This window comes from Salmo salar, chromosome 01, assembly GCF_965601325.2.
Source record: "Salmo salar chromosome 01, fSalSal1, whole genome shotgun sequence".
NCBI lineage: Eukaryota > Metazoa > Chordata > Actinopteri > Salmoniformes > Salmonidae > Salmo > Salmo salar.
This window is the reverse complement of record NC_138291.1, coordinates 174290456-174305878: the sequence shown is the minus strand read 5'-3', so window position 1 is coordinate 174305878 and position 15423 is coordinate 174290456. Positions and strand designations below refer to the sequence as shown.

The 15423-nt window shown below is 40.9% G+C and overlaps 1 protein-coding gene across 1 annotated transcript in view; it reads left to right on the top strand.

Moving 5' to 3' along the window:
* The first annotated feature begins 7623 nt into the window (after positions 1–7623).
* The window catches only part of slc38a9 (solute carrier family 38 member 9), a 42632-nt gene continuing 34832 nt past the window's right edge, over positions 7624–15423 (top strand). Inside the window, exon 1 of the mRNA XM_014144643.3 lies at positions 7624–7768. The gene's annotated coding sequence lies outside the window, so the exon portion shown is untranslated. The remainder of the gene's footprint in view (positions 7769–15423) is intronic.

Genomic DNA, 15423 nt, shown 5'->3' with positions numbered 1-15423 from the left:
AACCAAGGAGTCAAGTTTGATCCTTCTCTGTCCTTTGAAGCCCACATAAAACAAATATGTAAAACATAATTTTTCCATCTTATAAACATCGTCTGGGTCATACCGTCACTCTAGATGCAAAGAAACTGTGAGGATTGGATTATGCTGAGCTGCCGGGCACCGGTCTGAGGCACCTGACGTGAACTGGCAAAAACGGTTAGGGAGGAGCACCCTTCTTAAACCGAACAGTAATCTGCGGCGCTTGGTCATGTTGTCAACAAGGCAGCATGGAGCATCATCCAGAACATACATCAGTTTTCCATAAAATATATGTTTGAATTTTCAAACTAGTTTTCATTGGGAATGCAGATAAAGCTTTTAATATCAAAAGCAATCACTTTTACATGTGAAAACACAGAATCCTACTCATTACTCCACGTGCTAATTATGTCACTTTTGTTTTACTGTGGGCTTTGAACAGGGCACCTGGCTCACACCCGGGAGGCAGCCCGTTTCCAAAACAAATGCAATCAACTTTCCTGGTGCAAAACACGCCTACCCGTGCACCCGGGCCAGATTAATCAAATCACCTCACTCATCCACCCCTTTAATCTTCTCTAGGATCAACTACAGCAAAGCGCTGTTTGGGGGCCTCCCAGCCAAATCACTACAGAGGCTCCAACTAATCCATAACAGTGCTGCCAAAGTCAGACCATATCACCCCAATCCTGGCTCAACTCCACTGGCTACCAGTCAACTACAGCAGGGTTTCCCAATCTCGGTCATGGGGCACCCCCTGGGTGCACATTTTGATCAAATCAAATCAAATGTTATTGGTCACATACACATTGTGTAAGGGCTGTCGTACTGGAGAGAAGACCAAGGTGCAGCGGAGTTAGTGTTCATAATTTAATTCAGACAGAACACTATATAATTACAACCCACAACCGACAGCTAAACAGTCCTGCCAGCTAACACACTGAACAGAAACAATTATCCACAAACACAAAGGAAAAACACACACCTGTTTATAGGACTCCCAATCAGAGGCAACTAGAAACACCTGCCTCCAATTGAGAGTCCAGCAACCAATCTACACATAACACAAAAACTCTGCCACGTCCTGACCAAAACGAATACAATTACTCCCTCTGCTGGTCAGGACGTGACACGTTAGCAGATGTTAATGTGAGTGTAGCGAAATGCTTGTGCTTCTAGTTCTGACAGTGCAGTAATATCTAACAAGTAATCTAACAATTCCCAAACAACTACCTTATACACACAAATCTAAAGAGGTGAATGAGAATATGTACATATAAATATATGGATGAGCGATGGCCGAGTGGCATAGGCACGTTGCAGTAGATGATATAAGATACAGTATATACATATGATATGAGTAATGTAAGATATGTACACATTATTAAAGTGGCATTATTTAAAGTGGCATTGTTTAAAGTGACTAGTGATCCATTTATTCAAGTGGCCAGTGATTGGGTCTCAATGTAGGCAGCAGCCTCTCTGAGTTAGTGATTGCTGTTTAGCAGTCTGATGGCCATGAGATAGAAGTTGTTTTTCAGTCTCTTGGTCCCAGCTTTGATGTACCTGTACTGACCTCACCTTCTGGATAGTAGCGGTGTGAACAGGCTCAGTTGGTTGTTGTCCTTGATGATCTTTTTGGCCTTCCTGTGCTATATGTGTCATGGAGGGCAGGTAGTTTGCCCCCGGTGATGAGTTGTGTAGACTGCACTACCCTCTGGAGAGCCTTGCGGTTGAGTGCGGTGCAGATGCCGTACCAGGCTGTGATACAGCATGACAGGATGCTCTCGATTGTGCATCTGTAAGGGTTTGACAGGGTTCTGGGTGACAAGCCAAATTTCTTCGGCCTCCTGAGGTTGAAGAGGCTGTGTGAGTGGACCATTTCAGTTTGTCTGTGATGTGTACCGAGGAACTTAACATTTTCCACTGCTGTCCCATCGATGTGGATGGGGGGTGCTTCCTCTGCTGTTTCCTGAAGTCCACGATCATCTCCTTTGTTTTGTTGACGTTGAGTGAGAAGTTGTTTTCCTGACACCACAGTTTGAGTGCCCTCACCTCCTCCCTGAAGGCTGTCTCGTCATTGTTGGTAATCAAGCCTACTACTGTTGTGTCATCTGCTAACTTGATGATTGAGTTGGAGGCGTGCATGGTCACGCAGTCATGGCTGAGCACGCACCCTTGTGGGGCCCCAGTGTTGAGGGTCAGCAAAGTGGAGATGTTGTTTCCTACATTCACCACCTGGGGGCGGCCCATCAGAAAGTCCAGGTTTGTGACCCAGCACTACACAGCTGATTCAAATAATCAAAGCTTGATGATGAGTTGGTTATTTGAATCAGTTGTGTAGTGAGAGTGCAAAAAACTAAACGTGCACCCAGGGGGTGGGGGGGGGGGGGGGGTGGGGGGGGGGCTGAGGTTGGGAAACCCTGAACTACAGGATCAACTTCTAAATTGTTACACTTGCCAGCCAACCAGAAAATCAAGGCGAAGCAATTCAGGCATTCTTGAAAGTCAGGCCAATCCTTGTCCTGCAAAGAAACATTATTTGTATAGTTGATTTTTCTTTTGCAAGCAGTAAGAATTTAGAATGAAATGTGGAGTGGAGTTCATAGTTACGTGATGACATCACATACCCCGCGTACCTTCAAAAGTATTCGGCAATCGTCATTTATTTGAAAAACACAGTTCCAACATAGTTTGTTGCAATAAGGAACGTTCTACAAAGGAAAAATTCAGTAATAACCGGGGTGGCGTTAAGTGTGGAGGAAGATCAACTGAAATGTAAGACTCCCAGTATCTGTGACGCCCGCTGTTTGGTGTGATGATGACCCGGTGGAGAGTGTGATGAAACGGAGAGGACACTATCTGTCTGTCCTGCTGAGATTTGATGCAAGTCTTTGCTTGACAATGTCAAGTAAGGATGTGTCAATTATCCCATGAGAGCTTTTGTCCCAAAACCATTATGGTGTTTTAGGTGCCAAGTTTATGGTCATGTTGCAGGAGTGTGTAGGAGGAGGTTCCTATGCACACCATGTTAGAAGTGTGCAGGTGGGCATGAGACAAAGGACTGTGTAGTATCGGTGGAAAAAGTTGTGCGTGTAAGCAGTGGGGGATGCCCATTGTGCTGCAGATCGGAGGTGTCCGGTTAAAGAAAGTTTATAGCCAGTCACAGAAAATAGAGGTTGTGGTGGAAGCTGCAGAGAAGTACTTGGGATTATGAGTTGCAGGCAGTGGAGGCTCCTCAGAGGACCATCCTCCTCAGTGAATTTCAGAGGAAAAAATATTTCTGAAACATGAAAAAAGTAAACATTTTTAGATAAAACGATATTAAATATATTCACGTCACCAACTAATTGTTTAAAACACACTGTTTTGCAATGAAGGTCTACAGTAGCCTCAAAAGCATTCTGTAAGGTAGCACCATGGTGTAGCCGGAGGACAGCTAGTTTCCGTCCTCATCTGGGTACATTGACTTCAATACAAAACCTAGGAGGCTCATGGTTCTAAATCCCTTCCATAGACTTACACAGTAATTATGACAACTTCTGGAGGACGTCTTCCAACCGTTCAGAGCTCTTGCAGCATGAATTGACATGTTGTCCATCCAATCAAAGGATTAGATAATGAATCTAGCAATGGTGTGTATTCATGGATGCCAAAGGAAGCCAGGCTTCCCCAAATATTTGACCAATAATACAAAAAAATATGTATAAAATAATTTATCTTTAGTCTTTCTCTGTATTTTCATAATTTTTCGTCAATTCGCAAGTGGCTGAATTTCACCTGAGAAATCATCCGAGCAAGGGAAACAGCGCCCCTCTGTCTCAATATGTGTAGCCCATGTATCTGATGCTGTCTGGACCAAAAGAGTATAAGATTTTGGTCCAGCTGCTATTTATGAAATAATTAGCCAATCAACTTTGAGCTGAGCTCAACTGTGGGCTGTCCTGGTGCATCAAATCCATACTGGAAGGCAGGATATTTAGCAACATTGATTGGACTAAATAGTTGTTGGTATTTTTATTTTATTTCACCTTTTTTTAACCAGGTAGGCCAGTTGAGAACAAGTTCTCATTTACAACTGCGACCTGGCCAGGATAAAGCAAAGCAGTGTGACACAAACAACAACACAGAGTTTCACATGGAATAAACAAACGTACAGTCAATAACAATAGAAAATGTCTATATACAGTGTGTGCAAATGGCGTGAGGAGGTAAGGCAATAAATAGGCCATAGTAGCGAAGTAATTACAATTTAGCAAATTAACACTGGAGTGATAGATGTGCAGATGACGATGTGCAAGTAGAAATACTGGTGTGCAAAAGAGCAAAAAAGTAAATAAAAACAATATGAGGATGAGGTAGGTAGATTGGTATCTTTAAGTTTGTTTAAGTTTGTATTAAATTAAGCATACAGTTGAAGTCGGAAATTTACATTCACCTTAGCCAAATACATCTAAACTCAGTTTTTTTGCAATTCCTGACATTTAATCCCAGTAAAAATTCCCTGTCGTAGGTCAGTTAGGATCACCACTTTATTTTAAGAATGTGAAATGTCAGAATAATAGGAGAATGATTTATTTCAGCTTTTATTTCTTTCATCACATTCCCAGTGGGTCAGAAGTTTACATACACTCAATTAGTATTTGGTAGCATTGCCTTTAAATTGTCTAATTTGGGTCAAACGTTTCAGGTAGCCTTCCACCAGCTTCCCACAAAATGTTGGGTGAATTTTGGCCCATTCCTCCTGACAGAGCTGGTGTAACTGAGTCAGGTTTGTAGGCCTCCTTGCTCGCACACACTTTTTCTGTTCTGCCCACAAATGTTCTATAGGATTGAGGTCAGGGCTTTGTGATGGCCACTCCAATACCTTGACTTTGTTGTCCTTAAGCAATTTTGCCACAACTTTGTAAAGTATGCTTGGGGTCATTGTCCATTTGGAAGACCCATTTGCGACCAAGCTTTAACTTCCTGACTGATGTCTTGAGATGTTGCTTCAATATATGCACATCATTTTACTTCCTCATGATGCCATCTATTTTGTGAAGTGCACCAGTCCCTCCTGCAGCAAAGCACCCCCACAACATGATGCTGCCACCCCGTGCTTCACAGTTGGGATGGTGTTCTTCGGCTTACAAGCCTCCCCCTTTTTCCTCCAAACATAACGATGGTCATCATGGTCAAACAGTTCTATTATTGTTTCATCAGACCAGAGGACATTTCTTCAAAAAGTACAATCTTTGTCCCCATGTGCAGTTGCAAACTGTAGTCTGGATTTTTTATGGCGGTTTTGTAGCAGTGGCTTCTTCCTTGCTGAGCCGGCTTTCAGGTTATGTTAATATAGGACTCGTTTTACTGTGGATATAGATACTTTTGTACCTGTTTCCTCCAGCATCTTCACAAGATCCTTTGCTGTTGTTCTGGGATTGATTTGCACTTTTCGCACCAAAGTACGTTCATCTCTAGGAGACAGAACGCGTCTCCTTCCTGAGCGGTATGACGGCTGCGTGTTCCCATGGTGTTTATACTTGCGTACTATTGTTTGTACAGATGAACGTGGTATCTTCAGGCGTTTGGAAAATGCTCCTAAGGATGAACCTTGTGGAGGTCTACAATTTTTTTTGTGAGGTCTTGGCTGATTTCTTTTGATTTTCCAGTGATGTCAATCAAAGAGGCACTGAGTTTGAAGGTAGGCCTTGAAATACATCCACGGGTACACCTCCAATTGACTCAAATGATGTCAATTAGCCTCAGAAGCAGAAGCTTCTAAAGCCATGACATCATTTTCTGGTATTTTCCAAGCTGTTTAAAGGCACAGTCAACTTAGTGTATGTAAACTTCTGACCCACTGGAATTGTGATACAGTGAATTATAAGTGAAATAATCTGTCTGTAAGCAATTGTTGGAAAAGTTACTTGTGTCATGCACAAAGTAGATGTCCTAACCGACTTGCCAAAACTATAGTTTGTTAACAAGAAATTTGTGGTGTGGTTGAAAAAAGAGTTTAAATGACTCCATCCTAAGTGTATGTAAACTTCTGACTTCAACTGTATATAGCCTTGTTGATTTGATGATGTTTAAATGTTTAAGTTGAAATGGTGCTGGCATAGCGAAGGCAGTGCTCCTGTTGTCTTTGTGTTGGCTTGCAGTAACTCCGTGGTTTTAAGTCAGTAGTTGTTTTAGTAAACTGTCGAAAACATTAACTTGCTTGACCATGCTGCAGGTGATAACTGTTTGTATGCAATATTTGATTTGTTGATTTCACCAGACAGATGTTGCTGATAAAACAAACGTATGTGTAGTTGAATTTATTCGGCCACTGTGTGACTGTTGTCTTTTTGTTGTCACGGCCTTATTGTTTATCACGGTGGCGTATGAACGAATGGGTTATAGAGCAAACAACACAATTTTCACAACATAGGTTGTAATATGGCTTTTTCACTGGCTTGGCTTGGCTTCCTCAGTGATTTTACCTACACACCGCTACTGGAATTTAGTATTGAAAGCATAAGCTACAGCTAGCTAGCACTGCAGTGCATAACATGTGGTGAGAAGTTGACTCAAGAGAGAGAAAGACAATAGATTAACTTTTTTTTTGAAATACAAGGACTGCATGATTGTATCTAGCGGGTTAGTTCTAGTAACTATGTTGACTATGACGTTAGCTAATATTGTGACAACGATGTAGGCTGTGTGTAGCAGTTAGTGTTTATGATATAAAGGTTTGGCTTGGAAAGGTTTTTTCACCTGGTCACAGACAGCTGACGTGTTGTGCACTGAAGTCCACAAGTGAAGGGAAAAGGTGAGAGGAGAGCGTATAGATGCGAGAAGTAATTATACAATGCGCAAAGTGATCATGCTGTGTGTGTGTGTGTGACTGCTATAAAAGTAAACTGTGTTTGCGTGTGTTCGGGGATGTATTCATTCCGCTGATTCTGTTAAAACTTTTCTTAAACGGAAGCAAACGGAACGAAACAGGGATAAACATACTGGAATTTGTCCGATAGAAACTGTTGGACTAATGATTACACCCTATATCAGCTCGATGCAAGGCGGTATTGAATGTGTCACTGTCTGTCACCTTGATTACTCAAAATGTTCTCTCGACTTGTGCACCTATTTTGTAAACTTTCATTCGTAGGCTAGTTTGTCGCAACCTCATGATGGGTATAGGAAAAATGTGAGTATCATGTAGTAGCCTAAACCTATCGATGTTACATTGAGCTGGGTGAATGGAATATGAATGACAGTCATCCAATATGCTGCAATTGAAATAAGGCCATGCCCATTAAAAAAATAATTGTCCTGTACTGTTTACATTTAGGTGCAGGAGCTCCACAATACTATTAAGATAATGTTTTATAAGAGGACCTGGAGCTCAGGCAGTGGACTGGACATTTGAGTTGCTGGTACTCAGCTCTGGTGAGCTCCTGCCCAAGTCCTCCCTCATCTTAAACGGCAGTGACCGCCACTGGTTGAGGGGGTAATGTTCTGTTTTCCCAGGCCGTCGACCAGGTGTAGGATTAGATAGGGTTAAACTATTAATGACGGTAATTTAACTTTTTCCTAATTTTGTATAATCTTTTACCATGTATAATGGATTGTACAGTAGGTGGCGGCATGCACCTAACATTTGTTTGCGGACCGCTATAATATTATAGAAGAAGAAGAATGTTCACGACACGTTCGTGTTGTTTTCTTTTTTAAACTGTCCGTTCGGGCAAGCGGTCTTCGTGACGGGCAGCCTCCAGAGGTGAGTATCGGACATTTTAATAATGTGTAGTAGATACGCTTGCAAAGCTGGACTAAAACACAACCTCGAGGTAATAAGGTTTATTTAGTTAAATTGTTTTAGAAGCTGTTTTGTGTGTTCAAATAGCCAGCCCCCTGGCTCGCTACACTATCTGGCTACTAACGTTCCTATAGCTAGCTAGGTAACATATGTTTTCACACCACCAGTTTGTTTGTTATCCCTTAGCTAGGTATGTCATAGGTGGTCAACGAGATTCTTGGTTAGGTGGCTATTGAGTAAGTATGCGGTGTATGTAATATCAATTCATTGCTATCGATAACATAACATAGTAAGCTACAGTTGCTGTTTCTCATAATGAAACCTTGCCCACTAAATGAGCTCAATTGCTCTCCGACGGAAGATGAGTGTGATATATCTAGTATCGGAGTACTGTAGAGCGCACGAAACACCATTTGTTTTTACCGATAGTCGAACACGGTACTTAACAGACGGGAAATTGGGCAATATACTGTTTTTGGCACGCAGGTGTTTTAGGGACGGTCGTAAAAGTGCAATACCGGTGATTGCACGTAAGCAAAAAAACATGTTTTTGCATTCCCATCCAGAACTGTTAGCCATATATGAAGATTACACACTGCATAGGGCATCCAATTGCTACATGGGCCAACATTTGTATTAGTTACCTATAACTACTGTGCTATATTTGACCCATTTGCAAGACTACTTTTCAAAAGCTTCCTATCTAGGTAAAATGGAGATGTAAAACCACATAATGTGAAGTCACTGAACCCCTTCACGCATGCAACATTCATTAGAATTCCAGTTCACCACTTCCCTGATTTTATAGGTATATTTCTTATGAAAGCTAGGCCTTTTATTTTACTTTTAATTCCTCCCCTTTGATTCTCCACAAATGCTTTTCCTTACACAGCTTTAGATATTAATTCACATAGTTTTTCAATAGCTTCCTAAACACATGACACATTCAGTAGCAGTCAAAAGTTTGGACACACCTACTCATTCCAAATCAAAATATATGTTATATTTCAGATTCTTCCAAGTAGCCACCCTTTGTCTTGATGACAGATTTGCACACGCTTGGCATTCTCTCAACCAGCTTCACGAGCTAGTCACCTGGAATGCATTTCAATTAACCTCTTATGGCTAGGGGGCAGTATTTTCATGGCTGGATAAAAAACGTACCCGATTTAATCTGGTTACTAATCCTACCCAGTAACTAGAATATGCATATACTTATTATATATGGATAGAAAACACCCTAAAGTTTCTAAAACTGTTTGAATGGTGTCTGTGAGTATAACAGAACTCAAATGGCAGGTCAAAACCTGAGAGATTTCTTTACAGGAAGTGGCCTGTCTGACCATTTCTGGAACTTCTTTGCCATCTCTATCTTTTACTAAGGATCTCTGCTCTAACGTGACACTTCCTACGTCGTCCATAGGCGCTCAGAGCCCGGGAAAAACCTGAATGTCGTCATCCCAGCCCCAGGCTGAAACACATTATCGCCTTTCTCAAGTGGCCGATCAAGGGACTGTGGGCTTAGGCGCGTGACCTGACCGCACCCGTCTTTGTGATTTTTTTTCCCTCTGTTTGCCGAAAAGGAGATTCCCGGTCGGAATATTATCGCTTTTATACGAGAAAAATGGCATAAAAATTGTTTTTAAACAGCAGTTGACATGCTTCGAAGTACGGTAATGGAATATTTAGAATTTTTTTGTCACGAATTGCGCCATGCGCACGACCCTTCTTTACCATTTCGGATAGTGTCTGGAACGCACGAACAAAACGCCGCTATTCGGATATAACGATGGATTATTTTGGACCAAACCAACATTTGTTATTGAAGTAGCAGTCCTGGGAGTGCATTCTGACGAAGACAACAAAGGTAATGAAACTTTTGTAATAGTAAATCGGAGTTTGATCAGGGCTAAACTTGGTCGGTGTCTAAATGTCTAGCCGTGATGGCTGGGCTATCTACTGAGAATATTGCAAAATGTGCTTTCACCGAAAAGCTATTTTAAAATTTCACATATCGAGTGCATAGAGGAGTTCTGTATCTATAATTCTTAAAATAATTGTTATGTTTTTTGTGAACGTTTATCGTGAGTAATTTAGTAAATTCACCGGATGTTTGCGGGGGGTATGCTAGTTCTGAACGTCACATGCTAATGTAAAAAGCTGGTTTTTGATATAAATATGAACTTGATTGAACAAAACATGCATGCATTGTTTAACATAATGTCCTAGGGTTGTCATCTGATGAAGATCATCAAAGGTTAGTGCTGCATTTAGCTGTGGTTTTGTTTTTAGTGACATTATATGCTAGCTTGAAAAATGGGTGTCTGATTATTTCTGGCTTGGTACTCTGCTGACATAATGTAATGTTTTGCTTTCGCTGTAAAGCCTTTTTGAAATCGGACAGTGTGGTTAGATAAAGGAGAGTCTTGTCTTTAAAATGCTGTGAAATAGTCATATGTTTGAAAAATGGAAGTTTTTGTATTTTTGAGGAATTTGTCATTCGCGCCACGCCTATCATTGGATATTGGAGTAGGTGTTCCGCTAGCGGAACGTCTAGATGTAAGAGGTATGACAGGCGTGCCTTGTTAAAAGTTAATTGCAGAATTTCTTAACTTAATGTGTTTTAGCCAATCAGCATACAGAAGAAGCGCCTCAGGTCTAAATGTTCATTTCTTTACCAATCCTTTTATTCACTCTGGTCAAAAGGGGCGGTTCCTTCAGGCTGACGCGCTCTCTGACCTCACTCGGGGTGTGGCTACTTACTGTGCAAAGTTTATAGGAGACAAATTAACCTATATTGTTTTTGCTTTACTAGTAAGCTATTGTGAAATTAACAATATGAACTCAATAAAATCCTATTTAATAAAGAAATAAGTTTAAATGCGTTGATATAGCAGCCTATCATGCATTTAGGTTAAAACATGACGTGTCTGACTCTAGTATCGACAAGTAGCCTATAGGCTGTTATATCCATTCCAAACTAATTAACTAGTTCGAAGTTAATGATGAGCCTATGATAAAATGAATTTATCACCACGCAGACTAAACACCCGAGACAGGATTTATAGCTTCTGATTGTTCTAGAGAATGAAAGACACCCACAAACGCCTCGTGCATTCTAAAAAATATAACAAGAACAACACTGACAACTGTGACTTTAGGCAAGCCTAAACTGTTTGGATTAGTTGATGGTTATTGAGTGTTAAAATTAGTTAAATTACAGTGATGAAGAATGTTTTAACTAGCACAGCCTTTCCCATTTGGCAAACCAAGTGATACCATGTATTGTAGCCTAACTGTAAGCAGTATTCTAAAATGTGATTAAATCATTTTCCCCCCTCATCAATCTATACACAATACCTCATAATGACAAAGCAAAAAACAGGTTTTTAGATATTTTTGCAAATGTATTAAAAATAAAAAAGCTGTAATATCACATTTGCATAAGTATTTAGACCCTTTTATTCAGTACTTTGTTGACGCACCTTTGGCAACGATTACAGCCATGAGTGTTCTTGGGTATGACGCTGCAAACTTGGCACACCTGTATTTGGGGAGTTTCTCCCTTCTCTGCAGATCCTGTCAAGCTCTGTCAGGTTGGATGGGGAGCGTCGCTGCACAGCTATTTTCAGGTCTCTCCAGAGATGTTAGATCAGGTTCAAGTCTGGGTTGTGGCTGGGCCACTCAAGGACATTCGGAGACTTGTCCCAAAGCCACTTCTGCATTGTCTTGGCTGTGTGCTTAGGGTTGTTGTGCTGTTGGAAGGTGAACCTTTTCCCCAGTCTGAGGTCCTGAATGCTCTAGAGACGGTTTTCATCAAGGATCTGTCTGTACTTTGCATCGTTCATCTTTTGGGAAAATAAAGAATAGAGATCTGTATGTGAATTTGTAACCAAAGCAGTAATAACATAAATAATTATAGAATCAAGGTGGGGGGGATAATCATAATCTGTGAAATTAAAAATAGAAATTCTAATGGGTGTACTATGACAGAGGGAGGTCAGTGACCTAACATCAAGTGGTTTTAGATATATTGTATATGTAACTTGCACTGGAAGCTATTGAAAATGACGTATGTAAATTAATAACCACATTGGTAATAAGTGAAATATTTTAAGAAAATGTAAGGTGTACCTTTTTGATAAGAGGTCAAGGAACCCACAACGCTTGTCTTTAGATCTGTAGCTCATGGACAGTGAGCTATTGAAAATTAGATCTATCACAGGAAATACTACACAGGTGTAGTATGGAGGAGGGAGGTCAGCTATCTATCATTGAGTTGTTTTTAGATGTACAGTGGGGGGAAAAAAGTATTTGATCCCAGTGCTGATTTTGTACATTTGCCCACTTACAAAGAAATGATCAGTCTATAATTTTAATGGTAGGTTTATATGAACAGTGAGATACAGAATAACAACAAAAGAATCCAGAAAAACGCATGTCAAAAATGTTATAAATTGATTTGCATTTTAATGAGGGAAATAAGTATTTGACCCCTCTGCAAAACGTGACTTAGTACTTGGTGGCAAAACCCTTGTTGGCAACTCGAACCTTCAAGCTCCCTCCACAAATTTTCTATGGGATTAAGGTCTGGAGACTGGCTAGGCCACTCCAGGACCTTAATGTGCTTCTTCTTGAGCCACTCCTTTGTTGCCTTGGCTGTGTGTTTTGGGTCATTGTCATGCTGGAATACCCATCCACGACCCATTTTCAATGCCCTGGCTGAGGGAAGGAGGTTCTCACCCAAGATTTGACAGTACATGGCCCCGTCAAATGATGCGGTGAAGTTGTCCTGTCCCCTTAGCAGAAAAACACCCCCACAGCATAATGTTTCCACCTCCATGTTTGACGGTGGAGATGGTGTTCTTGGGGTCATAGGCAGCATTCCTCCTCCTCCAAACACGGCGAGTTGAATTGATGCCAAAGAGCTCCATTTTGGTCTCATCTGACCACAACACTTTCACCAGTTGTCCTCTGAATCATTCAGATGTTCATTGGCAAACTTTAGACGGGCATGTATATATATTCTTGAGCAGGGGCACCTTGCGGGCGCTGCAGGATTTCAGTCCTTCACGGCGTAGTGTGTTACCAATTGTTTTCTTGGTAACTATGGTCCCAGCTGCCTTGAGATCATTGACATGATCCTCCCGTGTAGTTCTGGGCTGATTCCTCACCGTTCTCATGATCATTGCAACTCCACGAGGTGAGATCTTGCATGGAGCCCCAGGCCGAGGGATATTGACAGTTCTTTTGTGTTTCTTCCATTTGCGAATAATCGCACCAAATGTTGTCACTCTCTCACCAAGCTGCTTGGCGATGGTCTTGTAGTCCATTCCAGCCTTGTGTAGGTCTACAATCTTGTCCCTGACATCCTTGGAGAGCTCTTTGGTCTTGGCCATGGTGGATAGTTTGTAATCTGATTGATTGTTTGCTTCTGTGGACAGGTGTCTTTTTTACAGTTAACAAACTGAGATTAGGAGCACTCCCTTTAAGAGTGTGCTCCTAATCTCAGCTCGTTACCTGTATAAAAGACACCTGGGAGCCAGAAATCTTTCTGATTGAGAGGGGGTCAAATACTTATTTCCCTCATTAAAATGCAAATCAAATTATAACATTTTTGACATGCGTTTTTCTGGATATTTTTGTTGTTATTCTGTCTCTCACTGTTCAAATAAACCTACCATTAAAATTATAGATTGATCCTTTCTTTGTCAGTGGGCAAACGTACAAAATCAGCAGGGGATCAAAAACTTTTTTCCCCCCACTGTATATGTCATTTGGACTGGAAGCTGTTGAAAATGTTATCTGTATGTGAATTAATAGCCACAGCTGTAATAGGATAAATATTTGTAGATAGATTTTTGATAAAATAAATGTGCTTTTAATAGTAGAGGTCAAAGTACACATCAGACTAGATCATTATTTATCAGATAACATTCTAATGGGTGTGTCATGGATTAGGGACATCAGTCACTTTTCTACAGGTGATTTCAGTTCTCTAGGTCATGCTAGTAGACGGTAGGTTGCGTACGAGTGAATAAGATCATAGCCCTATGTTTTTTGAGCTTGTATTTTTACATAAAATCCATAAGAATGAAAATGTAATTGTTGTGATGAAAAAACAGAGTTGGTTTGAGATCTGTAGATCATTTAATTGAGAGAAATAACGTTTTTCTGTAAAAATCAGGTTTGGCTGATTGCACTTACGGCTAAGGGTCCATCTTAAAAGTGCATAGTATCCCCACGTTGAAACCAATATAAAGTCACTTTTTGAAAACAACTGTGGGAGAGAAAAAAAGCTGTACCTTGCTCTGTCATCTGATTTCTAGATATATCACCATACTCAAACTAGGATTTAAGAAAAAAAATTTTTTTTTTAAAAACTATTTCTTGAACTGCATTGTTTTTTATTTGTGTTTATTTAACCTTTATCTAACTAGGCAAGTCAGTTATATGGCCTACCAAAAGGCCTCCTGCGGGGACAGGGGCTGGGATTTAAAATAAATAAAATCAAATTTGGGACAAAACACACATCACGACAAGAGACAACACAACATTACGTAAAGAGAGACCTAAGACGGCATGAATGCAACATGGTAGCAGCACAACACCGGGTACGAACATTATTGGGCACAGACAACAGCACAAAGGGCAAGAAGGTAGAGACAACAATACATCATGCAAAGCAGCCACAACTGTCAGTAAGTGTCCATGATTGAGTCTTTGAATGAAGACTGTCCAGATTGTTGCAGCTCGTTCCAGTCGCTAGCTGCAGCGACCTGAAAAGACGAGCGACCCAAGGATGTGTGTGCTTTGGGGACCTTTAACAGAATGTGAATGGCAGAACGGGTGTTGTATGTGTAGGACGAGGGCTGCAATAGATATCTCAGATAGGCTTCACTCCCCCTTAAGAGGGTTTTTATAAATAAGCATCAACCAGTAGGTCTTGCGACAGGTATATAGAGATGACCAGTTTACAGAGGAGTATAGAGTGCAGCGACGTGTCCTATAAGGAGCATTGGTGACAAATCTGATGACCGAATGGTAAAGAACATCTAGCTGCTCGAGAGCACCCTTACCCAGGGGCGAAAATCTGATATCAACTTTGGAGGGGACAGTTGCATGACATTTTCTCAAGAGCAATTCCTGAGGGGGACACCAAAAGTAGTGCTGTAACACATAGCCTACATTGTAATATGGTAAATGTATATTGAGGAACCAAAGAAATAAGGTGTTTGCCATACTCCTAACTACCGGTACCCAAAACTACACAACTAATCACAACAGCAATACCATTGCCTTTAACAAATCTTAGTTCAGTCACCAGTGTAAGTTGAGAGTGGGGGGTATTCATGGCATTTTCAAATTATGTTCCTATTTTACAAGTGAAAAAAATTGAGAACCTTTCATAATGTTGCCAAACAAAGACTCAACAAACTTACCTGAGACTCCCTGTCTCTGCCAGTCTGTCACTGCATATCTGTCCCCAACTCTGCTGTCTGTGTGCCATCTGTTGCCTGCTCTGCCTAATGACATCATTGTGAAACATTTCCATTAGAATTTCATTTCTTTCTTATGAACATTTTATCAACTAGTCTTTGAGATATTAGGCTACT